Source organism: Dama dama, chromosome 1 (genome assembly GCF_033118175.1).
Source record: "Dama dama isolate Ldn47 chromosome 1, ASM3311817v1, whole genome shotgun sequence".
NCBI lineage: Eukaryota > Metazoa > Chordata > Mammalia > Artiodactyla > Cervidae > Dama > Dama dama.
This window is the reverse complement of record NC_083681.1, coordinates 7,882,309-7,893,189: the sequence shown is the minus strand read 5'-3', so window position 1 is coordinate 7,893,189 and position 10,881 is coordinate 7,882,309. Positions and strand designations below refer to the sequence as shown.

Genomic DNA, 10,881 nt, shown 5'->3' with positions numbered 1-10,881 from the left:
GGATCTTGTCAACTCAGGGATCAAAGCCATGTCTCATGCATTACAGGCAGATTCTTTACCATCTGAGCCACTAGGGAAGCCCTTAATACCTGTGTCGTCTACCTCTTAATATGATTTTTAGTCAAAATGTTAGTGAAGAATAGGAATAAAATATAAATCAGCAAAGCATGAAACAAAGATCATTGTTTTATATTTAAATATATTATGTTTTATTGTTTTATTTGCAAATCACTGTAAACTAATTCCACCACCCAAAAAGTTGGCTTAAAACTCAACATTCAGAAAACTAAGATCATGGCATCTGGTCCCATCACTTCATGGCAAATAGATGGGGAAACAGTGAAGGACTTTACTTTGGGGGGCTCCAAAATCACTGAAGATGGTGACTGAAGCCATGAAATTAAAAGACACTTACTCCTTGGAAGAAAAGTTATGACCAACCTAGACAGCATATTAAAAAGCAGAGACATCACTTTGCCAGCAAAGGTCCATCTAGTCAAGGCTAAGGTTTTTCCAGTGGTCATGTATGGATGTGAGAGTTGGACTATTAAGAAAGTCGAGTCAGCAGAGTTGAGGCTTTTGAACTGTGGTGTTGGAGAAGACTCTTGAGAGTCCCCTGGACTGCAAGGAGATCAAACCAGTCAATCCTAAAGGAAATCAGTCCTGAATATTCACTGGAAGGACTGATGTTGAAGCTGAAACTCCAATACTTTGGCCATCTGATGCGAAGAACTGACTTGTTTGAAAAGACCCTGATGCTGGGAAAGATTGAAGGCAGGAGGAGAAGGGGACGACAGAGGATGAGATGGTTGGATGGCAACACTGACTCAATGGACATGAGTTTGGGGAAACTCCGGGAGTTGGTGATGGACAGGGAGGCCTGGCATGCTGCAGTCCATGGGGTCGCAAAGAGTCAGACATGACTGAACGACTGAATTGACTGAAGTTTAATGATCAGCAATTAGTAAACTATGTTACACTTTCTTCAAACATAGGGGAGAAAATCCTGGGTTAAAGTCAAACTTTGTAGAGTTACCACATAATCCCTGTAGTCAGCTTAACCCTCCAAGACCTCAAAAAGCATTTTGGTTGATTCTGTTTTATTGCCTTAATTGCTGTTGGGGATAGGAGATGGAAAACTCAGTGTTTTGACATCTTATTTACATTTAATGGACAAAGCAATTTTCTCCGAAATGGGAGCTTTCTGTAATTTCACCACTCTCTGAGGTCAAGGATTACAGAAGTTTAATGAACAGTTACATGAATTCTAACTGAAGGATGTTCACCCTTACCTTTGGAATCATTTGTCCAGAGTTTATCATCAACATAGTGAACACTGTCTCCCAGACCCTTACTAGGAGAAAAAGCATAAGCCAATTGTCCAAAGCACCCATCAAGTGGGGGAAGAAATCTCCATATTCCAAATGGGAAATAAGTCAGAAAATAATTGTGGGGAAATTGTCAAGACAAGAACAAAACCTATGACTTCTGGTGAAAGTCAAAGTCAAAGTCACTCAGTCGTGTCCGACTCTTTGTGACCCCATGAACTATATGGTCCATGGAATTCTCCAGGCCAGAACACTGGAGTGGGTAGCTGATCCCTTCTCCAGGGGATCTATCTTCCCAACCCAGGGGTTGAACCCAGGTCTCCTGCATTGCAGGCAGATTCTTTACCAACTGAGCTATCAGGGAAGCCCTGACTTCTGGTAGAGTGCTTTAAAAAACAAGACCTCCTCAATAAAGACAATCTTTCCATCACCATTGCCTCTGCTTTTGAAGAAGATTGTGTGTAAGGAGTGTCCCAGAAAACTCTAGTGAAATTGAGTTGGGCCTTATCACTTTGAACCTTGAATACTGCTTGGAAAGCATGGTCCTCAGTTTCAGGGGGAAGAGTCGGAATATAATTTGCTGTCCTGATTAACACACACAGGCATTGAAATGTGGCCTTTTAAAGACTACTGTACCTTTTTAATCTAGCCTTTTCATGATTCTTATTTCCTTATAGAATCAGAGGTCTGTAAGGTACACTATGGCATATTAAAATTTGTTTAGAGGCAGCCTCAACTTGGATGTGTTTACAAGTATCCTGAGTTTAAAAAAAAAAACTCAACTGCACTATAATTATCTATTATTTTAAAATTCCTGTAAGACATTAGTCATTTTGAATAAGGGTGCAAAATTCTACTTAATATAAAATATCTGATTTCTTAAAAGTCAATTGAAGTACAAGGCAAGAGGTAATTCAATGAAACTAATAAATTAACATTCAGCCTATGCTACGTATCAATAAGTTATATACTAAATGATTGAATTGGTGGTCCCAAAGTTTGGAGACAAAACATTTTAAAGAACCATTAAATTCATAGATTCTTGGGGGAAAAATAGCTGCTGCACTCTAACTTGCCTTCCAAGAAAAACTAAACGTTAGCCCAGAAAATGTTAAAGTGCTTTTTTTCCTCCAACATATTGCTAAATGAGATTTATGTATACTATGCAAACTATTTAACTATATCAGCAGCTTTTAAATCAATGAAATTTTACTTCAAAAGGCATTCACTAGTGGAGAAATATCTTTCTGATGTCCTAGAGACTGAGTGCAAAAATGCTTCTTACTCATTTTTATAACCCCAGAGATTCAACCCACACTTGTTACTCAGATAAAATGTGTTGTATGGATAAACAAATGAAGGGATGCAAATAAAGACAAGCTCAAGGTGAGAGTCTACAGATTTCATGCCGAAATTATGTCTTAATCCTTTTCTTTACTTGAGTTGTAATTTGCAATCTCACTTGAGAAAGAATCAGTTCTGCCCAATAATATAGTTTCAACATTTGTTACTTTTGATCTCTCTAAATTTGCAGAAAAATGATTTGTTGTACCGCACTACCATTGATCTTTTACAGGATCAAAATCTTGGAGTACGATTCATTTATCACTATTTTTTGCACTGCCGTCTGTTCAGTGACAGAGCAAGTATGACACAATCTTTGGTCCAAAGTAAAAGTTTATGGATAGAAGTAAAGGCTTCATTCTTTGCTTAATGACCTTAAACATAGAATGTAGGTTTTCCTTTTCTTTTCTTTTTTTTTTTTTTTTTGAGGCTTTTATCTCTAAAATTGGCTGAGCAACAGGGATCTTGTAATTTGCCCTCTGACATAGGAAGGAAGGTAAGGAGGAAGGGAGAGAAGAGGAAGGGAGGGAAGGAAGGAGTGAGAAAGGGAGGGCTGAAAGGGAGGGAGGGAGGGAGGGCAGGAGGGGGAAAATGCAAGAAACTAGAAAAAGAAGGAAGGCGCAAAGGTGGGAAGGATGGGAAGTGGGTTAGAAAGAAGATGACAGTTATTCTGAAACAAGGCAGAGTCAAGCACTGTCCTTTTGCTTTGACTCTTATTCACTAGAGAGTGGCCAAGAATGTGAGTGAGCCTGTCCCAGACACCTAGATCCAAAGATACTAACACTAGACGGGACTATAGGGATGGGAAGAATTTTCCCTATGGATCATAACCCAAGCACACTCAAGGCTAGTTTGTCTCATTTGGGGAACTCATCTAACCACCTTGCAGCCAGGACAATTTTAACCAAGTCTAACACTAAACAGGATTAATAGAAGCCAGATGTTAGGAAATGAGCCATTTTCTTGTAAAGCATCATTGAGGATATGTGTCAACTTTTCCAATACCAAAAATTTTTTTCAAAATTTCCAAAACACTGACAAACACAAATGATTAAGTGGATCTTGATTCTTCCTTGTACAAATATTCAAGCTGATGAAACTCATCAAGCAAGAGGTCAAATACAGAATTTGATCTACTCTTCCTCCAATGATAAACAATTTACACATCTTGGAAAGTCCTACACCCGCCAGTTTTTGGGTTACTTTAGAGGGCTTTCAGCTTGAAAAGGCAAGCACATTGCATAAGAGGCATTCATCCTAATATTTCATTTGCTCCCAGGATATTCTGCCATATCCAGATTAAATGAACCAATTTGTTCCACCATTTTTTATTATCTTAAAGAATTTAGTCAGCTGATGGGAATGAAGATAGGTCACAATCTCAAAAAATAAGATGACTTACCCCCTAAATTTAGGCCCTAAATCAGAGCTGGTTCCCAGAAACCAGTGGAGGTCAAAAATGGCTTGCAGGTGAGATCCGGGTAAATGCATCCATTTTTCGCCATGTTCTGTGGTCCTCAGCAAACAGTACCATTCCTATGCAGCATACACTTTCTTGACCTGCACAGGGCACCAGTGATATTCTACCTTTTTCTCTCCAATTCAAGGAAACACACTAGAAAACAGTAACAGTGACAATATCAAAACAAAGAGCCCAGAAAATAAAATAGCAAATGTAAAAGTATAAATTGTTTGAAAAATCCAGCACTTTATTATTGCTCATGCCTGACACTGCACAATTAATGGAGACAAATTCTTGAGTTATGACAGCAAAGTGGAGGCTTTCCCCAAAATTTCAGGTATGAAGATGAAAATATTGAAATTAGTTCACATAGAGGAAGACTTCATTTACAAATGCTGAAACTGAAGACTATGAAAATAATGTTTTGTATTTCAGCAATTTATTTTTATAACTTATTTTAGAATGTCAATATGTATTATTTGACAAGTGCTAATAAATCTTATCCTAAAGGAAATCCTAAAGGAAATCAATCCTGAATATTCGTTGCAAGGACTAATGCTGCAGCTGAAGCTCCAATATTTTGGCCACCTGATGAGAAGAGCCAGCTCATTAGAAAAGACCCTAATGCTGAGAAAGATTGAAGGCAGGAGGAGAAGGAAGCGACAGAGGACGAGATGGTTGGATGGCATCACCGACTCAACGGACATGAGTTTGAGCAAACTCCGGGTGATGGTGACGGACAGGGAAGCCTGGCGTGCTGCAGTCCATGGGGTGGCAAAGAGTCAGACACGACTGAGAGACTAAACAACAATAATAAATTTTATGTCTAAGAATATGCTTATAAATTTTAAGTGCATTAACTACTCAATTTCAGTGATTTTTCAAATTTTTAAAATTACTAATGTGTTTTAAAAAAAAAAATATGAGTATCAACCCTAGAATTTTAGGGATTTCCCTGGCAGTCAAGGGGCTAAGACTCCACCCTTCATTGCTGGGACACAAGCAATGGTTGAGGAACTAAGATCCTACGTACGGCGTGGTGGGCCAGATTAGTTAATTTAAAAAGGTGCTGTCCAAATAGAATTTTTAAAAAACACAGAATTTTGTGAAACAAGTGATGAAACACTGATATTATCATTTTGTTAATTTTATAAATTTGTTGAAATCTCTCAAGTGCTACTGAACTCGCCCATTCTTTGGGTTCTTTTAGAGCTTTGTAACTTTTCTTTCTTTCTTATAATTGTAACAGAGTAAGAACTGACATATAAGCATTTTGTCTGCAGCAGTAACTATTCCTGTGGGAAAAAAGAGGAACCAACAAAATCTGAAGGAACAATCCTTTAAGATCACCCAGGGCCTTTTGCTCTGTCTCCAAACAAACCAAGAAAACCCTGCTCTTGAGTATATCCTCATACAGGTATCTCTCAGTGGAAAAGAATGCATAGATTATTGGATATGATTCTTTAATCATATTTTTACCTAACAACTATTCTTCTGTCCAAATTAACACAGAAGCACTAGTTTCTTGTGAAGAGCTCTGGTCTGTATTAAACTGCCATGATCTAGAGATGATTTTTAGGCAAAGGATGTCAGAGCAGTAGAGATACAGGAAGGTGGATGATGATGACCTAGTTGAGCTTTATAACTACTTTTCCCTCCCAGACCAGCCTAACCCAGATTACCTTTTATAAAGTGTATTTATCTGCTCTTTGCTCTGCAATAGAAATGCAGCTGCTTTTTAATAAACACATGTTTGAGTTTTAGGAAAACAAATAGAACAAAACGATACAAGCAACAGCCTGATCAGGATATAATTCATCAGGAGGTGCTTTAGAGATTTTTTAAGTTGTCTGAAGATAACTCTCTGTGAACCTATCTTCTTCATAATTCTTGACAGTTTTTCTGTGGTCTGCATGCTGTCTATAAATATTTATTAATTATTATTATTTATGAGCTTAGTGCTCAAAAATCTCTTGGTTGATGGATAAATTAAACAGAAAAGTCACCTATGGCCAAATTCAGCTTAAATTGTAAGTCAGTTCAGTTCAGTCAGTCATGTCCGATTCTTTGCGACCCCGTGGACTGCAGCACACCAGGCCTCCCTATCCATCACCAACCCCCGGAGTTTACTCAAACTCATGTCCGTTGAGTCAGTGATGCCATCCAACCATTTCATCCTCTGTCATCCCCTTCTCCTCCCGCCTTCAATCTTTCCCAGCATCAGGGTCTTTTCAAATGATTCAGCTCTTTGCATCAGGTGGCCAAAGTATTGGAGTTTCAGCTTCAACATCAGTCCTTCCAATGAACACCCAGGACTGATTTCCCTTAGGACGGACTGGTTGGATCTCCTTGTAGTCCAGAGGATTCTCAAGAGTCTTCTCCAACACCACAGTTAAAAAGTATCAATTCTTTAGCACTCAGCTTTATAAAAGTTGACTTAAAGCTTAACATTCAGAAAACTAAGATCATGGCATCCAGTTCCATCACTTCATGGCAAATAGATGGGGAAACAGCAGCAGACTTTATTCTTTGGGGCTCCAAAATCACTGCAGATGGTGACTGCAGCCATGAAATTAAAAGACACTTACTACTTGAAAGGAAAGTTATGACCAACCTAGACAGTGTAATAAAAAATTATAAGTAGACTTATTCACTTAGAATGTTAGTGATCTAAATATTATTATTATACTATTGACATTCATACATACAGTTTAAATAAGCTGTTTACAACCTCTTGTAAGTTAGTAAGACTTTAAGGTACCAAGAGTCACTAAATACTATGAGTCATATGTCTGGCTTCAACTCCAGACAACAGTTGTGGTCTATATCAGATCAAAGTATAAATGATATAAAGTGTTTGTGAGCCGTGCCCTTGGGACAGGGAAGAGGGTGCTGCATACCTTTAGCAAAAACTGAAATTGATTTTGTATGTATGAATCACCACTGGATTTTCCATAACTGAGAGGGAGGAAGAGACAGAGGGAGAATTGTAGATAACAGATAAATGATTTTCATTTTCTCATAAATAATTTAAGGAAGAAAAATCTTTCAGAAGAGCAAATTATTTTCAAAATAAAGTAAACAACTGCAAAACTCATATTTCAGATAATAAACAATACTAATGTGTATGTGTGCACACTCAGCCACTTCCAACTCTTGGATTGATGCCATGGATTGTAGCCCACCAGTCTCCTCTGTTCATGGGATTCTCCAGGCAAGAATACTGGAGAGGGTTGCCATTCTCTTCTCCAGGGGATCTTTCTGACCCAGGGATTGAATCCGTGTCTCCTGCAGCTCCCGCATTGCAAATGGATTCTTTATGGCTGAGCCACTGGGGAAGCCCTTATTGCTCTTATTTCATTCTAACAAGGCACAGCAGAAATGATCAAGAGCTAGAGCAGATCCGGTAGAAGTCTGTCAACTGGAAAGCACTTCTTGGAGGCTGTGAATTCTCGTTAGGTCCTGCAGGGCTCTGGTGAGGGGCTTGGGCTGGTAGAGAAAAGGGCAAGGGGCATTTTAGGAGAGGGCATATGAGGCAGATGTACAGAGATAAATAAGCTGGTTTCTGTAGATAAATCGTGTTCTTTATTGTTTTAATGCATTCACGGAAGTCTTCTCCTTGAGTTTTCACATCACCAGTTTTCACTTTCGAGTACATGGTGCATGGCCTTTCGAAATCAAGGCCAACCTGCAAGGTGACCGAAGGTGTGAAACGCCTGCTCCCGGGATGCCTGGATACAGAAGCCTGCAGTGTTGACAGGTTATCTGCTAGCTAAACAGAAAGGAAGAAATGGAAAGAAATCAGAACTTGATCACCAAGGGGTCGTCTCTGAGAATAGTTGAAGGGACCTATGGACGGCTGTTACCTTTAATATATTCACAGTCACCTAGCAGGCCTTGTGGAGAACCCACCTGCTCTCCCAGGTCAGCGGCAGTTCCAGCTGTCTGCAGCAGCTCCGCCGACGCCCCACTCAGGGCCCCTCGCTGGCTCTGCTCCTGCCCTCCTCTCCGCGGACGACACTAGCCCTGCCTCTCCCCGTCCTCCTGTTTCCAGAGCTTCTGATATTGCTCCCACAGCGTCCTCTTCTTACCTTCCTGGCTGCAGACTTTGCGGTCTCTCCCCTCTCTCTCCGATACACTCTGAGAGGAAATCAGATTGATTTCTTAGACCCTCTCCAATATAGAACTGCTCCTCGGGCAGAGAGTTTTCTGGCAAGCTTATGAATGGCTACCTTTGGTTTCGAGGGTCCTGGTTAAATTCGGTGGGCATGATGGTGTTGTGGTCCACATAAACTATGGTGACAGATGCGTGAGGAGTCACTTCTTGACTGGAAGCTGTCAGCATGGTACATACTGAGAAAAGCATTAACTCCCGTAAAATTCTGAGGCTGCTTCCCAGTCTTCCCTAGGGTTGGAGAATCCAATTAGAATGTGAAAGATAGTGCAGAATGAGCAAAGAGGGTGAGGGAGCAGTCCAAGTTAAGGATTCCCCAAAGAATATTCCTTAAATTAGTAACTGTCATGTTAAGGACAATTTATGTTGACTAGTTTGTTCCCATACAACTCTGCGGCATTATGCACAATGATACAGAAGCAAAATGAGAAAAAGGATAACACCTAATGTTTGTTTAGTAACGAGGCTAAATAATCTTATTTCATGTATGTAATAATACATGCCTCATTTTAGAATTATTATTATTCCTTTCTTACAGGTAAGGAACAAATTCAGAAAAGTCACACTTCTTAAAGCCAATATACGGTAGGTGAAGAATTTAAACCTAGTTTCTTATGGCACTAAAGCCCATGCTCTTAACCACTATTCTGAATTGTTGGTCAACTAAGAAAAAGAATTTGAAGAGAAAAAAAAGAAGCATATCTCACAGAAGAAACCTGAGGCCAGAGTCAAAATGGAGATTCGGAATATCAAGAGCTAACCACTCAAGACTGAAAGATACAAAAGATCTCTCCACAGCTCTTGCACCACCATCAATTTGGCAGAGCACAGAGACTAGACAAGTCACTTTCTGCTTGCTGTTAACAATACACTGCTGACTCAATGACCTGTTTGCCGTGAGAGTTCCTAAGCACCAAGCTGGGAGATCCGAGAGTTATCCTAGACTGGTGATTTCCTAAGGTGTTACTCCAATATTTTTCACCTGTTGATGCATACGAAAGTATTTTACAGTGATCACTGAGGAAGCATCTTGAAAGCAAACTGTACACTCACTTGTACTGCATAATTCTCAATTTGATCATGTCTTTACTACTATAAACTTTGTCCTATATAAACCCAATTTTCTTCAGATCAAAAATATCATCCCCAAATGAATACTGACTTATATTTGACATATGCTATTTCCACATAACACTCTTAACTAGCCTTTGGATAAATCTGTCCTATATAATTACTGGGACAGATTTCTAATGATTTAGGACAGAAAAAAAATTCCAAGTCAAACGAAAGAGGGTTTGTCACTCAGATTCTATCTCTATAAAAATCACCAACAATAAACTAACCAGGTAAAAGGAGATTAAAAATAAGCAAAAAGTAAAGGTTGATCAAGATCCTGTTATAAAATCCAGAGTATTGTTATTGAGTCAAATGTTTTACTGTTTCGGTTTTGAAGAAAGCATCACATTAGGGAAACAGTTTAACATGATATTTTTCTTTAGGTTACTGGAAGCCACTGTGGTGCTACCCTCTGAAGTTGGCACTGTTTTACTGTGGGGTGAGATGCCCTCCACTTACGGTTTTTCCTCTTTTACAGACACCACAGCATATAATTTTTGCCATAGAGACATTGAGCAATGCATTGGGTCTGTGTTTGTCTGGTAAGAAACCTGATGAAATTTCTGTGTTTGCTAAACTACTGGAGGGTTTCCCTGAACTCCTAATTCCAGAAAACTCAGGAAATTAATGGAAATTGAGGTATAAACTGCTCTGAAATTCTCCTTGCTGACAGTTCACTCCCCCCATCACAATACCAATGTCTTGGGCTTTTCACTTTTTAAGTCTAAAGGGTAAGAATTCAATACAGACACTGAATTGATCTCCTGACCTTATTTTAGTCCTGCTGGCTGCAATTAATAAAGCACTCCTGACCTGAATCTTCACCTTTCCAACCCAGTTCCTATTAGCGGTCTCTCGGTCTCCTCAATGGACAAAGCCACAGGAATCCATCCGGCCACTGGGTGGGAAGTTTGTGTAGCTGGAAAGTTAGGATCTGAACCATTAATCAGGAGACGAGACCTGGGGGTGGCAAGTCATCCCAGGAGACTGAATGTGGGGGTGGCAAATTGATAGGACATTGCTCATGGCAAGTCTGAAACGCTGACAAACTATTGTAGGGCCAGCCCAGTCCATTGTGCTAGCAAATAGAGGTGAGTGAGCAAAACATTATGACTCACATCCTGGCCTTAGACAACACCTTTTAAGGAAATAAATAAATTAATTAAGGAAATAAAAAATAAATAGCAGGGCAATGTCAAGGTGAATTTTTAGTTTGCTTTGGAAAGCTGGGCGTGTTCTTTTGTAAGCTCACAAACTGCTTCCTCTGAAGAGTTTATGTTAGCATAGCCTCTGTATGCAAAGATGTCTCTACTATCAGTTTGTTTCTCTTTTGGTGCTCTTTCTTAAACATATTTTGGGGACATAGGCATCTACTACACTACCTTTTTTATTTCTCTTCTCCCATTGTACTGTGTATTGGGTGTTGTGTTGGGTCAGGAATTTTCCATCATGTCTTT

The 10,881-nt window shown here is 39.5% G+C and overlaps 1 long non-coding RNA gene across 2 annotated transcripts; it reads right to left on the bottom strand.

Annotated features, from left to right (window-relative positions):
- Positions 1-8,052: 8,052 nt before the first annotated feature.
- Positions 8,053-10,355, bottom strand: LOC133043434 (uncharacterized). Of its 2 annotated transcripts, none has more exons than XR_009689706.1 (3): positions 10,238-10,355; positions 8,367-8,539; positions 8,053-8,274 (listed from the first exon to the last, which is right to left on the bottom strand). It is a non-coding gene; the product is annotated as an uncharacterized LOC133043434 (long non-coding RNA). The 2 variants fall into 2 exon arrangements; XR_009689702.1 differs by having other exon boundaries at positions 10,194-10,272.
- Between the last annotated feature and the right edge of the window lie 526 nt (positions 10,356-10,881).